General features: G+C 44.9%; 3 long non-coding RNA genes across 5 annotated transcripts in view; 2 read left to right on the top strand and 1 right to left on the bottom strand.

Annotated features, from left to right (window-relative positions):
- The window catches only part of LOC111096769, a 29,766-nt gene extending 22,139 nt beyond the window's left edge, over positions 1 to 7,627 (bottom strand). For 2 of the 3 annotated variants that reach the window (XR_005362491.1, XR_005362493.1), the window contains exons 1-2: positions 4,894 to 5,012; positions 3,776 to 3,917 (exon numbers count right to left, since the gene is read on the bottom strand). This is a non-coding gene — a long non-coding RNA (uncharacterized LOC111096769). Of the gene's footprint in view, positions 1 to 3,775; positions 3,918 to 4,893; positions 5,013 to 7,488 lie in introns of those variants that run through there. The other variant, XR_005362492.1, reaches the window with a different exon arrangement.
- LOC111096770 overlaps positions 1 to 13,577 on the top strand; it is a 331,553-nt gene that overhangs the window by 103,860 nt on the left and 214,116 nt on the right. The gene's annotated exons all lie outside the window — the stretch shown is intronic.
- LOC119872589 lies at positions 3,472 to 7,266 on the top strand. The gene is made up of 3 exons (XR_005362499.1): positions 3,472 to 4,065; positions 5,994 to 6,218; positions 7,053 to 7,266. It is a non-coding gene; the product is annotated as an uncharacterized LOC119872589 (long non-coding RNA).

The following is a 13,577-nucleotide window of genomic DNA, read 5'->3' as shown; positions in this document are numbered from 1 at the left end:
GCATTAGCATTTCCTCTCTTGTTGCCTGCTCTCCCTCCTCTCAAGGCACAGCAGTACCAGGGCATTTTTCATTTTCTAAATATGGACCCTGAGCCATTTCCCAGACTTTCCTTTGTTGCACCGACAGGACCATAAGAAAGCAAAATTGGGCTCCCTGACTCAATCCATGAAGCAATACAGACAAACTCTATTTTAAAACACTGAGGTTAGGTTGAGACAAACTGGGACCAACCATGAAAGAAAGAGAGAAGGAAGCTCAACAACTTAGGAGATTTTTTTTTTTTTTTTTTTTTTTTTTTCAACTTAGGAGATTTTAATGAGAAATGGATCAGATGAGCGCTGTCTTGTTCAGAAGCAAGGTGGAGGCCAGTGGTGTTGGGAGGGGTGGCTCTTTCATGTGTCTGTGGCTTCCCACTAAAGGATCTCACTTTTTTTCTTTAACTTTACTGAACTGACATCCAGATCTCACCCCACAGTCTTAACACAGTCCCCTAGTCCTGTTTACAACCATTCTCTATGTCCTAGGTGCTGTTTCTCTCATAGATGCACATGAGATGTGAACTTTCTGAAGCCAACAACTATATTTCTCATATGTTCCAGGGCACTAAGCTCCTTTCTGGATAGTAGATTGATGAATACTTGGCAATTCTCAGCTGGGGGATGACAAGGATCAGCTAGGAACAAAGCCTATGAACTGGAAGAGGTTTTGGCCCCTTCTTTAAGTAAGCTGGAAAAAGCATAGAATGGGCATAATGGGGATATTTCATTCCAATCTTCTATATCAAAAGTGTAGTATGGAGGCTGGAATGTGATCTTTCTGATATATTGATGTATTAGGGGTCAGTCTTCTGTCTTTTGCCTAGTCAGTCTATACCTGGCGCATGGTGGTCAGCCTCTCTGAAGGGTAGCTAGCTTTGCTTCTCTAGGGATAATCTGTTGGGGGCTAGTGGTTACCAGTCAAGCATGCTGTGGACGGGCCTCCTACATTGCTGTAGATGTTCTCTAAGGATTCTGTTGCCTTCCTGTGATGTGCCCAGCCCAGCCTGGGTGCCCAGCAACACCCCACACATCCCTCAGTGCCACCTACCCTCAAATTCTAGAATCCTATGGCTGCTGCTCAATAGTCCCAAGTCTGCAGCTGACTTCTGCATTACAGGGTATGCATTCCCATTACCCCCATCAGAGGCCCTGAACACAAGGGACAGCTGCAGGGAGTGCTGTCAGAAAGAAGACAGAAGCCATCTTTCCACCACTTCTAGAGCACAGGAGGGTAACTGTGCTGTGTAACTGTGCTGTGACCCTGCTGACCCTAGGTGGCACATGAATGAGAGGCTGCCAGCAGGTGCTTGTGTCTGGGTCTGTGAAGTGGGTCTTTTCTTCTATTATCCCCTCAATATCATCTCTAAATATTGGTTGATGGCTACATCCCACTATGAGAACATAAGACTTTGAACCTCATTAAAATGCACATATCCCAGAAAGAAATTGAGATTTTTGTCTTATTATTAGTTGTTACTCCTGAGTATGAATAAATATATGTCAGTGTCCTGAGGGTGCTCTTGTTGAGGGGAGGGTCCTGAAGGATGTAGCATCCTGCTGTAGGAGACAGGAGACAAGGGGAGGAGGAGAGCCCAGAAAGGAGTGGTTGGGGTACCCTCAAAAAGAATGTTTTCCACTTCCACATTCTATGGAGGGTGAGTTGTGTGCACCTGTTGCTCCCCCATTCTCCACCCCTCCTCACACAGCAACTCCCAAAAGGCCTTCAGACTCCAAATGACACCCTCATCAATAAGCTTGCATTGCAAAACCACATTTTGACAACACATTTCCCAAATTTAGTCCCCTAATCCACTCCCAGAATATATTATGCTTTGCACCCAACAGATGGATTAAAAGCTTAAATCTTCTGCTTGTTCGGAAACTAACCAGAAACCAAAAATACAAACACTCACACCCCTGCAGGTGTGAGTGCTATGGTGGGGGAGGGGTGAGGCAGGGGTGTAGGCAAGGAGCAGAGAGTGTGCACTTTGGGAAGGAGAGAACTGCAGCAAACAGTGTGGGAAGATCAGGGCATCCTCTGGGCTCTGAGCAAGCTTGCAAAGGGCACACAGCTGCTTTCTACCCATCCTTCTCAGCTCCTTTGATGGAGGCCTCTATGTACTTGGAGGGTGTATATGGTAATATAAGGTCCAAGGCATGGATCTGAATCCCTGAGTGTGGGGGCTGTCAGGGGATCTTGACCAGATCTCCTCTACATAAATGAGACAGGCCTGAGTTGGGGGACCAACCCCACAGCCTACCCTGAGTGCCAGATTCAGAGTAAGATGCTAGACTTTAGTCCAGAGTTTGCTCCCCTCTGTCAGCTGCTTTTGGGGCCTTGGGGGCTTGGAGGGTTTCCCTCTTTCTATTTTTTGGGGATCCCAAGTTATCATTTGGAGACTACATGTCATCTTCCATCTTAGCATAAAATCTTCTGAAATCTCTGCAGATGTAGGTTATTTTGAAGGCCTTTGGGGGAAGGGGCTGAGTGAGTACAGGGAGTGCCAGGGGGCATTGATGGGGAATACAAGGGAACACCCCAGGAGCTGGGTTGTTAGGGGAAGTGGAGAAGATCCCTGGGGTTCCCTGAAACATTTCAGAATCCTTTCCCCTTTGTCTTATTTTCTCCTCATCATTGAAAAATGGCTCAGAATGCAATAAAAACAAGGTGTTCTAATTAAACAGATTTGTTTACATGTTGTGGCATGAAAAACTAATTCAATCTGATATACTGTACATTGCTGCTATACTTTTTCTCCTTTCCTTTATATAAAACTGCCCGTTTTAAAATAGTATTGTACTTAAGCATCTTAAATAGTGTCCTTGATTAAAAGAAGATGAGCAATTTTCTGCTTCCCACAGCTTTCAAAGGGTGTGTCAACAGGGTGGGAAAGAGAGCAGTTGGGGGCTCCCTGATATTCCACTTGACATTTCTCCTGACAGTTTTAGGCATAAAATGGCAGATATTGCCAGACTGGAGCCTTAGGTGGGCTATTGTGACTAAAGCATAGAGGCCAAGGGGGCTGGGAGCAAGTGGTGGCCTACTCTGGGGTCCCTGCACCTGAGAAGGAATGGGGCCTTCAGCACAGGTTGGAAGTGGCCCCAGCACTCTTGTACAGTGCTGTGGTGTCCCAGAAAAAAAAGCCCACAAAAAGGAATTGGCGTGGAGAAATAGAGGAATATTTGTAATATTGATGATTATGATAACAAAAGAATATTTTGTGGGAACAAGTGGGAGGATTTAAGTTATTGTAAACTTTCCATCAATGAAAATCATCTAAGAGATAAGACCCAGATAAGCCTATGTCATCCCCTATCTGGGGATGTCTGAGCAGAAGCCAGCCTACCAGCTTTCCAGGATTCTGAAAAGAGTCTTTGTTTGTCCTGGCTAGATTCTTCCCACTCCTAGATTCTCAGAGCTGGTAACAACCTGGCAGCTTCTGGAGAACAGGGATCTGTTTTTCTAATCTTCCATCCTGTGCCTTAGGCAGTACTGTGTTGTGTGTGTGTGTGTGAATATTTGTAAATATGAATTGGGAGCATCTGTTCTGGACACATTCCTTGTTTGATCTGACCTCCTTTTGCCTTCATCCAAGCTGTTCCCTTCACCTGAGAAACCTTCCTCCATCCACTTACTCTACTAAAATGAAACCAAACCTTTTGAGAAACCTTCCTCCATTCACTATTCCACTAAAATGAAACAAATCTGAGCCACTCAGATCCACACTCCCCTTACCTGTGCTTTGCGTGTGTTCATTTTTTACATTTACTCAGCCATGTTACTCAACCACTGAATGGGTCTACTTGGTGAATGCCTTTTGACACGGTCTTCTCCCCCAATGGAATTGTGCCTTCTTGTCTTTTCACTGTGTGCTGTTCTGGAGAGACATGAGTGGTAGTAGGGATATTTTCATTCCTCTTCTCCTTCCCTCTCTGCTTCCTTCCTTCCTTTCTACTCTGTTCATTCAATGAGCATCCAATGGACATATCACCATAAGGTTCCATGCTGACTTAAATGTGAATGAGGTGGGATTTCCCTATGTTATTACATTGCTCCTGGAGTATTAGCCCTAACTTAGTAATGATTTGGGACTTGGAGAGAGAAAACCCTTGGATCTGAGGTGGGAGGCAGCAGGCCTGCCAGAGCAACACACCTTCATATTGTAGTCTAGAGACTTTACTTCTTTGCCTGGCTCCCTCTAAGGAGGGATTTTCTGCCCTACTGTACCCTCCAACACCCAGGCAAACCCCCTCCAGTAGTAGAAATGTCTTGGGTTAGTGTTCAAGATAAAAGTAGAGGAAAAGACTAGACTCTCTTTGAAGGAGGTGTGGTTCTCCTGGGCCTCAGTGGGCTATATCTGCTCAGTGGGACAGTGGTTCCACAAATAAAGGCCAGGAAGAGGAAAAAGTATGAAAAGAATGAAGCCTATCTTCCCAGTTTACCTGCAAGAGCTCCTCTTCATATGTAGGATCTAGAGAGGGCTTTCCTTTGTGGCATCTCAGATTCTCATACCCAAGTATTTAATGGTTATGCTTATTTATTTCTTCAAAAAGACTTACTGAGATCTTGCTGTGTACTGGACACTGTGCTGGATGTTCTGATGATCTAACACATAATTCAGAACATTTGGTCTAGCCTAAAATCCCACTCTTCTTCTGCTAAGCCCAGCCAGCCCAGCTAAGCTGGTGTTCTCATCATCCATCACCTTCCACTGGTCTCATACCTTCATCCTGCCTACAAACACTGGCTTCCTCAGTGGGATGCTTTCCTCTCCTGACCTACTCAGATTCCACTAAAAATTCAGAGCCTCCCATGCTGCATAGTTCCCACTGGCCTCCAGATGCCTTCCTTACCTGCCTTCTGCTTTGCAGGATGTCCTGTATGGGTTGCATCAATGGTGCACAAATCCTCTGGCTTCTGGTTAGATGGGCCAATAGAGAGAGACATATGTGGGGTCAGAGTGTTTCCTCCCTCCTTTCCTCTTGTGAAGTCATGTCACCTGTCACTGTAAGTTCCCTACCCTAGTCAGTGGTCTGCTCTCTCCCTTTCAATGTGAGTGGCCTCTCCCTGTCCCCATCTCTTTAACCTGAGACTGGCCACATCTGTACTTCTGTGGATCCTGGGTTCCCACATAGACCCTCCTTTTACTTCCTCGTCACCCTGCCTGCCCTATTGTCATAAATGTTCTGCAAAGAAAACTTTGAATGTTCCATCCTTTCCAGGACCCTGACACATGTCCTGATATTTATCTCCCAGATGTTATCTGCTCTTCTTGATTTGGAACACCTAGAGGCCTTCTTAGACTTGGTACATGCCTAACAGTATTTTCTGCATTCATTTTAAAACATTATTATAATGCTTATATGTTTCTTGTCTCTCCTGCTAGTCTTGAACTCCTCAAAAGAAGACCTGGCTATTTCTTTTTTTCATATCTCTCCTAGAACTTGGTAGAAAGTAAATGTTCAACCAAGTGCCTGTTTGTGGACAGATGAGTCATTACATTAGCAAGGTCAGGGTGGCAGGGCATACCCTTAGAGTTAAACTCCAAATTCAGAGAGAGGGTTTTTTCCAGGGGGCTGTGCCACCTTGGCCAAGTCACTGCTCTTAACTTCCTAACTTGCCATTGCAGAGTTGTCGTACCAGTTACTGCACGTCTCCAGATCTCATTTTCATTCTAAAAACAGTGTAATAGTAGTAGTGATTTTGTGAGGATTCAGTAAGTCTCTTATGAGAATGTGTCTCACTCTATTCATTTGAATTGAATCTGGAGATGTAATTAGGGGCCTAATATGAAATCTTACAAGTTGATTTAAAGATATGAAAAAAAATGTATATATACACATATATAACTACTGTTGCTAACAGATATCATTTGTTGAGTACTATATAAAAGTCTTATAGATATTTTCTCATTGAATTTTATGTAATGGGCATTAATAACCCTATTTTACAGAGGAGAAAACTAATCTTGGAGATTAAGAACTTACAGGAAGTCACAGAATGAGAAAGTAGCAGAGCCCAAATTTACATCCAGGGTTCTGTTCCAAGATCAGAGCTCCTCATCCTGGCTATGTGACTTGCTTCAGTGGGGCTTAGGGTGCCAGAGATGTCTCCAAGAGTTCACCTGCCACCTTCCACATGTGCGGTGCACCTGATTGTCCCATGCTATCTCTGAGAGGTAGGTTTCTCCTCGAGCTTTCTTTCAGAGTCCTCAGGGCTAGAAGGTGTGGGCAGCTGAGAGGAAGAGGGAGGAGGATTTCTTCCCTTTGTTATAGCCTCATCCTCTAATTAAACTCCTGGCTTTGTGCTAAGCTATAGAAGGGAATCCTAATAGAATTCTGGGATGTAGGCAGTCACCAGAAAGTCAGGCCAGTGGCGTATATACATGGAAGAAGTGAAATAGCAGGATGTCCAGGGATTTTGAAGAGAGACTCCTCAAAGTAGCTAGCCTGAATGTAAGAATGGCAGGAATTTTATAACAGGGGCTTGATTTTATTAGTAACAGATGGACTCTGACAAAAGGCAAATTCCTTGGTGACAGGTTGAGGCATATAACATTTTGAGTATCACCTTGTACACGGGTCTCAGCCTCTGGTTGGCCTTGTTGGGGCCAGCAGACCCCAAAGCCAGAATAGGACATAAGACAAATCTTGCTTTAGGCAAGCACTCATTTTTGTTGTGAGGTGGACTAGTATATACCAGAGGTCTAGAGATTATTCAGACTCTGAACAAATTCATCTGAGTTCAGAGTGACACCTGCTTAGATCTCAAGCAAAATTAGGTGCCAGCAGAACCGAATAGCCTAATCTCTGTGGATCTGGAGGGGCAATAGGGGATCAGGGAGAGGAGAGTGTGAAGCTAAAAGTAGAGAACTCCGGAACTCACGCCAGGGAGATGTAAATCTGAATAGAGCACCTTGGACAGATTCTCACAGCATCCACAAAGAGGGCATGAAGATGGATCTGAGGGACAAGTAGAGTCACTCTCTGCCCTGTGTTTTAATGCCTAACAGATGCTGATCCACAGAAGCTGAGTGAGGTTATAGCTACTCTGAGGCATGCTCACAGACTGAATAGCATTCTCAGATAACAGGAACCAGGATGAAGGAGCAGGCCTATTTGAGATTTTCCAGCTGAGGGAAGGGGAAAGGATGAGGAGGACACACACATACAGTCATCACACAGTGGTCTGTCACACCCAACTGCTAGTCTGGCATGATGCTTAAGCTTGTGACTCTGTCATTAGACTACTCTAATTCACCAGCTGGTTCTGGTTATCTACTATTATCTATCAAGATATTTAGAAATAAACCATTTTTGGACTGTGTGGGCTCATCTGGGTGATTCTTGGTTGGGGTCTCTTTCATGGTTGTTGACATACAGTGCCTGGCATTGGAGTCAACTGAAGGCTCAACTGGGCTGCATGTCCCAGATGGAGTCTTTACTCACCTGCCTAGTACCTCAGTGGGGATGGCTATAATAGCTGAGGATTGTCTGAGCATCATTCTTTTCTGACATAGCTTCTCCAGGTGGCTAGTTTGGATTTCCTCACAGCATGTCCACCCTCAAGGTAGTTGGATTTCTTACTACTGACTGGCTTCCCCTCAGGAAATTTTCTAGGAGGCCTGGACAGACATTATTAGGCTTCTTATGATCTAGCCGCAGATGTCACACAGCACTTCTTCTATAATACTCTTGTTGGTCAAAAGTGAGTCAGACCTAGCCTAGGTGCAAGAGGCTGAGTCCACACAGTGGTGGGCCATTTTGAAGACCAGTTGCCACATGTCATATCAGCTGTGTGGATATAGACAAAATGTAGAGCATTCAGAGCCTTGGTTTCTTCAACTATGGAATGGGAAACTATAATGCCTAACTTCCCAGGGTTGCTTACATATTAACATATATATGCCAGAGGATTCCCACAGTGACCAGTACCACTAATGGGTTCAGACATAGTTGGCGCTTACTGCTTATGCATTATCTTGACTGAGCATTTTATTTTCTCCCTAATATCTTAATATATCTGTGTCTTCTTGTCCCAACCAGGCTATAAGCTCCTTGAGGTCAAAGATTATCTTACACTTTTCTTTTAAAAATTCTTTCAGTTACCCTTAATAAATACTGAAAGAAATTGAGAAGAAAAAGAGATAAGAGAGCTGGGGACTATGCAAACAAGCTTGGGCATCTTTCTGATTTTTTCTAGGCTCAGCATAGCACCCAAGCTCCTGGAGATTTGACCTTTGCCTTTTCTGGAAAAAAAACTAATAAGTAATCCTAGATTGTAAAGGGGTCATTATTAATCTAGTTAATAGATTGCACTGTTTTTATGAGGATTTTAGCCCATTAATTGTTTCCATGCAAATGGAAGCCGTTAATTACAAATTAATCTTATCTTTTTGTTAAGGCAGGGCCATCAGTACCTCCACTTGGCAATACTTGTTGGCACTTGATATGAATCAATGCTTATACTTGAAAGTAATAAAACTGCATTTCTTTAAAGATAGTTAATAAATCAGATCTTCATTAATGCAGATAGGCCAGACCCCCTACTTGTCTAATTTAATGAGGTTCTAATTCATTACTGTGATTCATGTGTCCCCCCGCCGGGGATGGTGGCCAGCAGGGCAGGGCACATAGTAGGCAGTTAATAAATCCTGTATTTTCTGGGTTCTCCCATAGTGGGAGGCTGTCCACTCGTCTTTCTCCGCATCAAGAAGTGTCATTTAGGCCCTCACCAGCCTTAGTACCATTTTTCACATGGTCCTACAGAACCTCAAAGTGGAGACATAACCTTCTAGCAAGGGCCAGAGCTGGGAGCTCAGGCTTCCTAAATTAAGAAAATAATGATGGGGGACCTCAGAAGCACTGTTGGGGTTAGGGTGATGGTTTATTTAGCTGGTGTTTGGACTCTTTTTGTGGCTGAGGCAACTAAATGGGGACTGTCTGCCCTCTGTGTGCCATCTACCTGAGCATGATGTATGCACAAATGGGCAAGGGGACCCAGATTTTTCCCGGGGACCCTTTAGTGATCCATTTCCTAGTGATACGTCTAAACCATTTCTCAGACTGTTTCTCTTCCCAGGCAGGTTTCCCTTTATAGGCAAGCTGGTTATTTCTCATCATATTTATTGCCAGCCTGGGACTGGGCCTCCACCCACCTCCTTCCGGCTACTGGGATTTCAGGAGACAAGCTTGGTCTTTCTTTGTTTGAGGAACAAGTGCAGGCCAACAGGGGCAGGAGACTTGCCCATCCCTCCCCATTCCACACACCAGCCTGGCACCTCAGGAAGAGGTCCAGATGCACAACTAAAATATGGGGTAGGGTATGCAAAAGTGGGTGGGAAAAGGGAAGCATCGCTTCTTTTTTAGACCTGGGGAGCCGGCAGTGTGATGAAACGCTTCCCTCCGTGCTGCTGAATTCATTTCTTTAAAGTTCCACTGTGCACAGAACCATTTGTTTCCACATTGTTTTTATTAAACAAGAAAGGCGAGCTTTATTACTGCGCAAATGAAAGCAGCCGGCAAAGACAGATACTTCCCAGATTCTTATTAATCTCCAAGAGTTATGGGGCCTCTGAAGTCCCACAGAAATTAACATACTCCACAGAATTCTCTTAGCAAGTCACCCGGTGCTGCTCCTCCCCACTGCGGGCAGTGATCACTGCCCAGCCCTAGCCAGCCGGAGGAAGGCTCTCTGGGCTTACCCAGGGCTCTCACCCTCCCACCCTCTCACATGACCCCCACCATTTCTTGGGCGGCATGTGTGCTAACCTCATGCTTCAGTGCACAATCCTGGATTGATTTGTACACCTATTCTGGGCATTGTCTGGAAATGTGGATTTAGGTGTCGTTCAATTCACTTCCATATACAATTAAATATGTATGGATTATTTACTATTGTAGTATGGGAGAATCTTGACATCTGTGAGATTATATCCTGAGGCCTTTGTGAATCTCAAACACATGAAAAACACAGTCATGTATAATTCTCTCTCTCTCAAAATGCAATACAGCAACCATTCGTTCATTCCACAGATATTTATTCACTGCCCTCCAATAGTTGGCCAGGGCACTCTTTACCCTCAGATGGGGAGGCTGAGGAGCATGGAGAGTTTGGATGAAGGAATGGCAGGATCTGTCTTATGATTTTAAGGATAGCAGCCACTGTGTTAAGAATGGCCCTAGGGGGCAAAGTCTAGAAGTAAGCCAACTAGTTTGGAGGATGTTGCAACATCCCTGAAAGGGTGATGAGGTGGAATTAGGGTAGGTGGGTGGTGGCAAGCAGAAGAATTCAAGACATGTTAAAAAAAATACAGTTGACACACATACGAACTGCCGTTGCTCCTTCAGATTCCTCACTGGGGTGTCTGCACATGGGGGAGACCTGCTGTGCATGGGGAAGGGTGGATGCTGGGCAGTTAGCTAGACTCCCTCACTAGGTGCAAAACTAACCTGGCCTTATTGGCCCCTGAATGGAAATCAGTTCCCAGCAAAGTGATGACTTCCTGTTATGTCCTGGGATTTTGGGGTCTCTTGGAAGCTGTCAGAGATGGAGTAGTAGAACCTGTGAATGTGAGGGTCTGCAGTGCATAAGATTTGGATAGCATATATTAATTTCAGCATTTTCAAGTTGGTTTTCCATTAAAGAAGTGAAGTAGCTCAAGTGTCGGTTTACAGGTGAGAAGCAAGGGCTCAGAGAATTTAGGTGAATTTTTTGAAATCACATGATAATTAAGTCCAAGGGTAAAAGCCTGGCTCTCCTGCATCCAAGTGCAGCTTTTCTCATGTTGCAATGTGTGACCCTCTTTCTGTGTACCCAGCCCTGCACGAGGATAAGGGTTGGTGAGAAGGAAAAGCAATGCCAAGGGAGATCTGGTTCTTGTCCTAGAGGAGCTAATAGCTTCTTTACAGATGAGAGTCATATATACATGCAAGTTTTAAGGAGGAATGTGTTTAAAATGGCACCATTTAAAGTTTAAAGCAAAGTTTGATCAGATTCAAGGGCTGTGGTTATGACTATAGGTACCTCCACCCCCTAAGAAATTCATCCCTATGGAATGTTCCACGATGGGGTGAGGGCTCCAAGGCAAAGCATATATAAGGCTAGGTTGTATCTATATGTTTTCCAGTCAATCAATGTAGTTTAACAATTTTTATCCTCTCATCTCATGTTCTATCCTTCCCATCCAAATGCTTTGGCTCAAGGAAGGCTATTGGTCCTAAGATCCTTCTCACAGTAAACTTGTTTCTGCCATAAATGCCTTTGATTACCCTGGGCCCCAGTCCCCTTTGAGGGGAGGATGGAGGGACATGTCCTCACACCTCCTTCCCAGAGAAGCACCAGCTCCACTATCCTAAAAAAGTCCCTCATTGCTATGGGTGAGTTTGGGGGTAAGAAAAAATCTGGAAAAGCTAAAGTTGGAAATGTGGCAGGAGTGTGAGAGGAAGAATAATGACTTGTTTTTTGAACACCCAGACTTGGGCATTTCTGGATGCTTGAAAGAGGTAAAACCACAAATCAGCTTATATCAAGGAGGAATAACAGTATGGCACTTGTTCTCCTAAGTCAGGATATAAAAGTCAATCCAAAGCATTGTGTGGACTACACAGAGGGGCCTTGAGAGATCCCACTTCTGAAGATTTACTTGGGAGGGTAGGGTGCCAGACAGTAGGTAAGTCAGAAAGGGCGAGTCTGGCTCCTTGCAGATGGAGCCCGGGAATAGAAGTGGGGCTCCTCATCCTGCATGGGTGAGGCTTCCTGGTGCTATTATTTCCTTATAGCTTCTTATAGTTTCTGTCTGGAAGGAAATGAGGTGTGCATCCTGTAGGCACTTTTGCCCTGCAGTCTCATTCCTTTGGCCCAAGGCATGACTCTCCATCAATACATATATTATCCAGGATGAACACTTGGAGGCCCCTTTCTCAGGCATTATCACAGGTATGGGAATGAGATTATCAGAGTGTTTCCAGGTGAACGTCATGGAGGAGACTGGGGCCTGGTGTGAAGAGAGGTTCCCAGCACAGGGTCCTGTTGGTAAGTGTGAGTCTGGATAGGATATGTGATATTGTGTGTGTGTGTGTGTGTGTGTGTGAGAGAGAGAGAGAGAGAGAGAGAGAGAGAGAGAGAGAAACATGGTGTCTGAAGCAGCATCTGGGATTCCTATGGACTCCCAAACTAAGCAAAATTCTAGAGATCACTCAAAGAGGGAGATCTCAGAGACCAGATTCTCTCTTCCCACATTAAGCACTTCCCCAGGCCTTCTGAATCTTGGGGCATGATCATTCTGTAGGCTAGTTGATTGGCCAGGAAGACTGTCTGGCAGTGACATTTACATATGCGGCCTGACATTTTCCTTCTCAGTGATTCAGTTCTTTTTCTATTCCTTTTGCTTATTGTTGTAGTCCCTCATGTGCATTTAGATCCATGAATACAGGCAACCTAGCTAGCCATGGTGGCATTCTTTCCCTCTCAGCACTGGTTGTTTCCCCAAGGCCCCCTTTTCTCTTTCCCTTTTCCTGTCCTCACACTAGGACGTCATGTCTCTGGTGCAGCATGATTCGGCAGATGGGTCTCCTGAGAAGGACTCCCCTCTGCCTCAGATACACTCTATTCCCCAGTGGTGACAGAATGTGCAAATGGGATTCCAGCTCTGGAGCAGGAAGGAGAGAGTACTCAGGGAAGGTCAGAGTGACTAGGACTCATGCTTCTAAGAAAGACTGGAGGGAAGTGTAGGCTCAGCTGGCACTCAGGAGCCCCATTCTTAGGTGCCTGACCTACCTCTATAACTTCTGCATGCACAGGACTGCTGAGAGGGAGACAGCGATGGAGATGGAGGTAGAAGCCATAGCTAGAGAGGGAGCAGTAGAGGAGAGCAAAAGGGAGGAGGGGAGAGGGAGGAGAGGAGGGGAACAGTAGAGGAGGAGAAGGAGAAGGGGCTAGGGAGGAAGAGGAAGAAGAGGAAGCCGAGGCAAAGGAAGAAGAGAGGGAAGAAAGCATCTGGAAAATGCACTGAACTTAGAACTTCTGGCTTAAAATCCAAATTCCATATTTACTAATTTAAAAGAACTAAACAAATTGCTTCTCTCTCTCTGAGCTTGAATATCTTTCCTATGGCATGAAGAATCATATCATATCCTACTAATCCAACAGATCAGTTGTGAAAATCAAATGAGAGGATGTAAGTGGCATAGTGTGAAAGTCTGCTAATGTAAATAAATGTCTCTGTGTGTGTGTTTGTGCCCCCTGCCCCCTGCCCTGCATGTCGTAATTGTAGCACCATCCTCTGCAGGTGTTACATTGACGTCTCCTGCACCTTCGCCCTTGCCAATTCCCACATCTGGGATAATCTTGCCATTTCTAACCATTGCTATATAAATTAATCAGAACCATTTCTCAAGCATCTGCTAACTCCTCTGACCTTTGGGAGGTATTCCTTCATTGTCCAGCTACCACTGATACCTCCTTTCTCTGGACTGTGAGCCAGACAATAGGGGAGAACTTCTCAGGAAGGATTGCTCCTCAGCCCTGCCCTGTCTGA

Source organism: Canis lupus, chromosome 7 (genome assembly GCF_011100685.1).
Source record: "Canis lupus familiaris isolate Mischka breed German Shepherd chromosome 7, alternate assembly UU_Cfam_GSD_1.0, whole genome shotgun sequence".
NCBI classification, from domain to species: Eukaryota; Metazoa; Chordata; class Mammalia; order Carnivora; family Canidae; genus Canis; species Canis lupus.
This window is presented reverse-complemented; position numbering and strand designations above follow the sequence as displayed.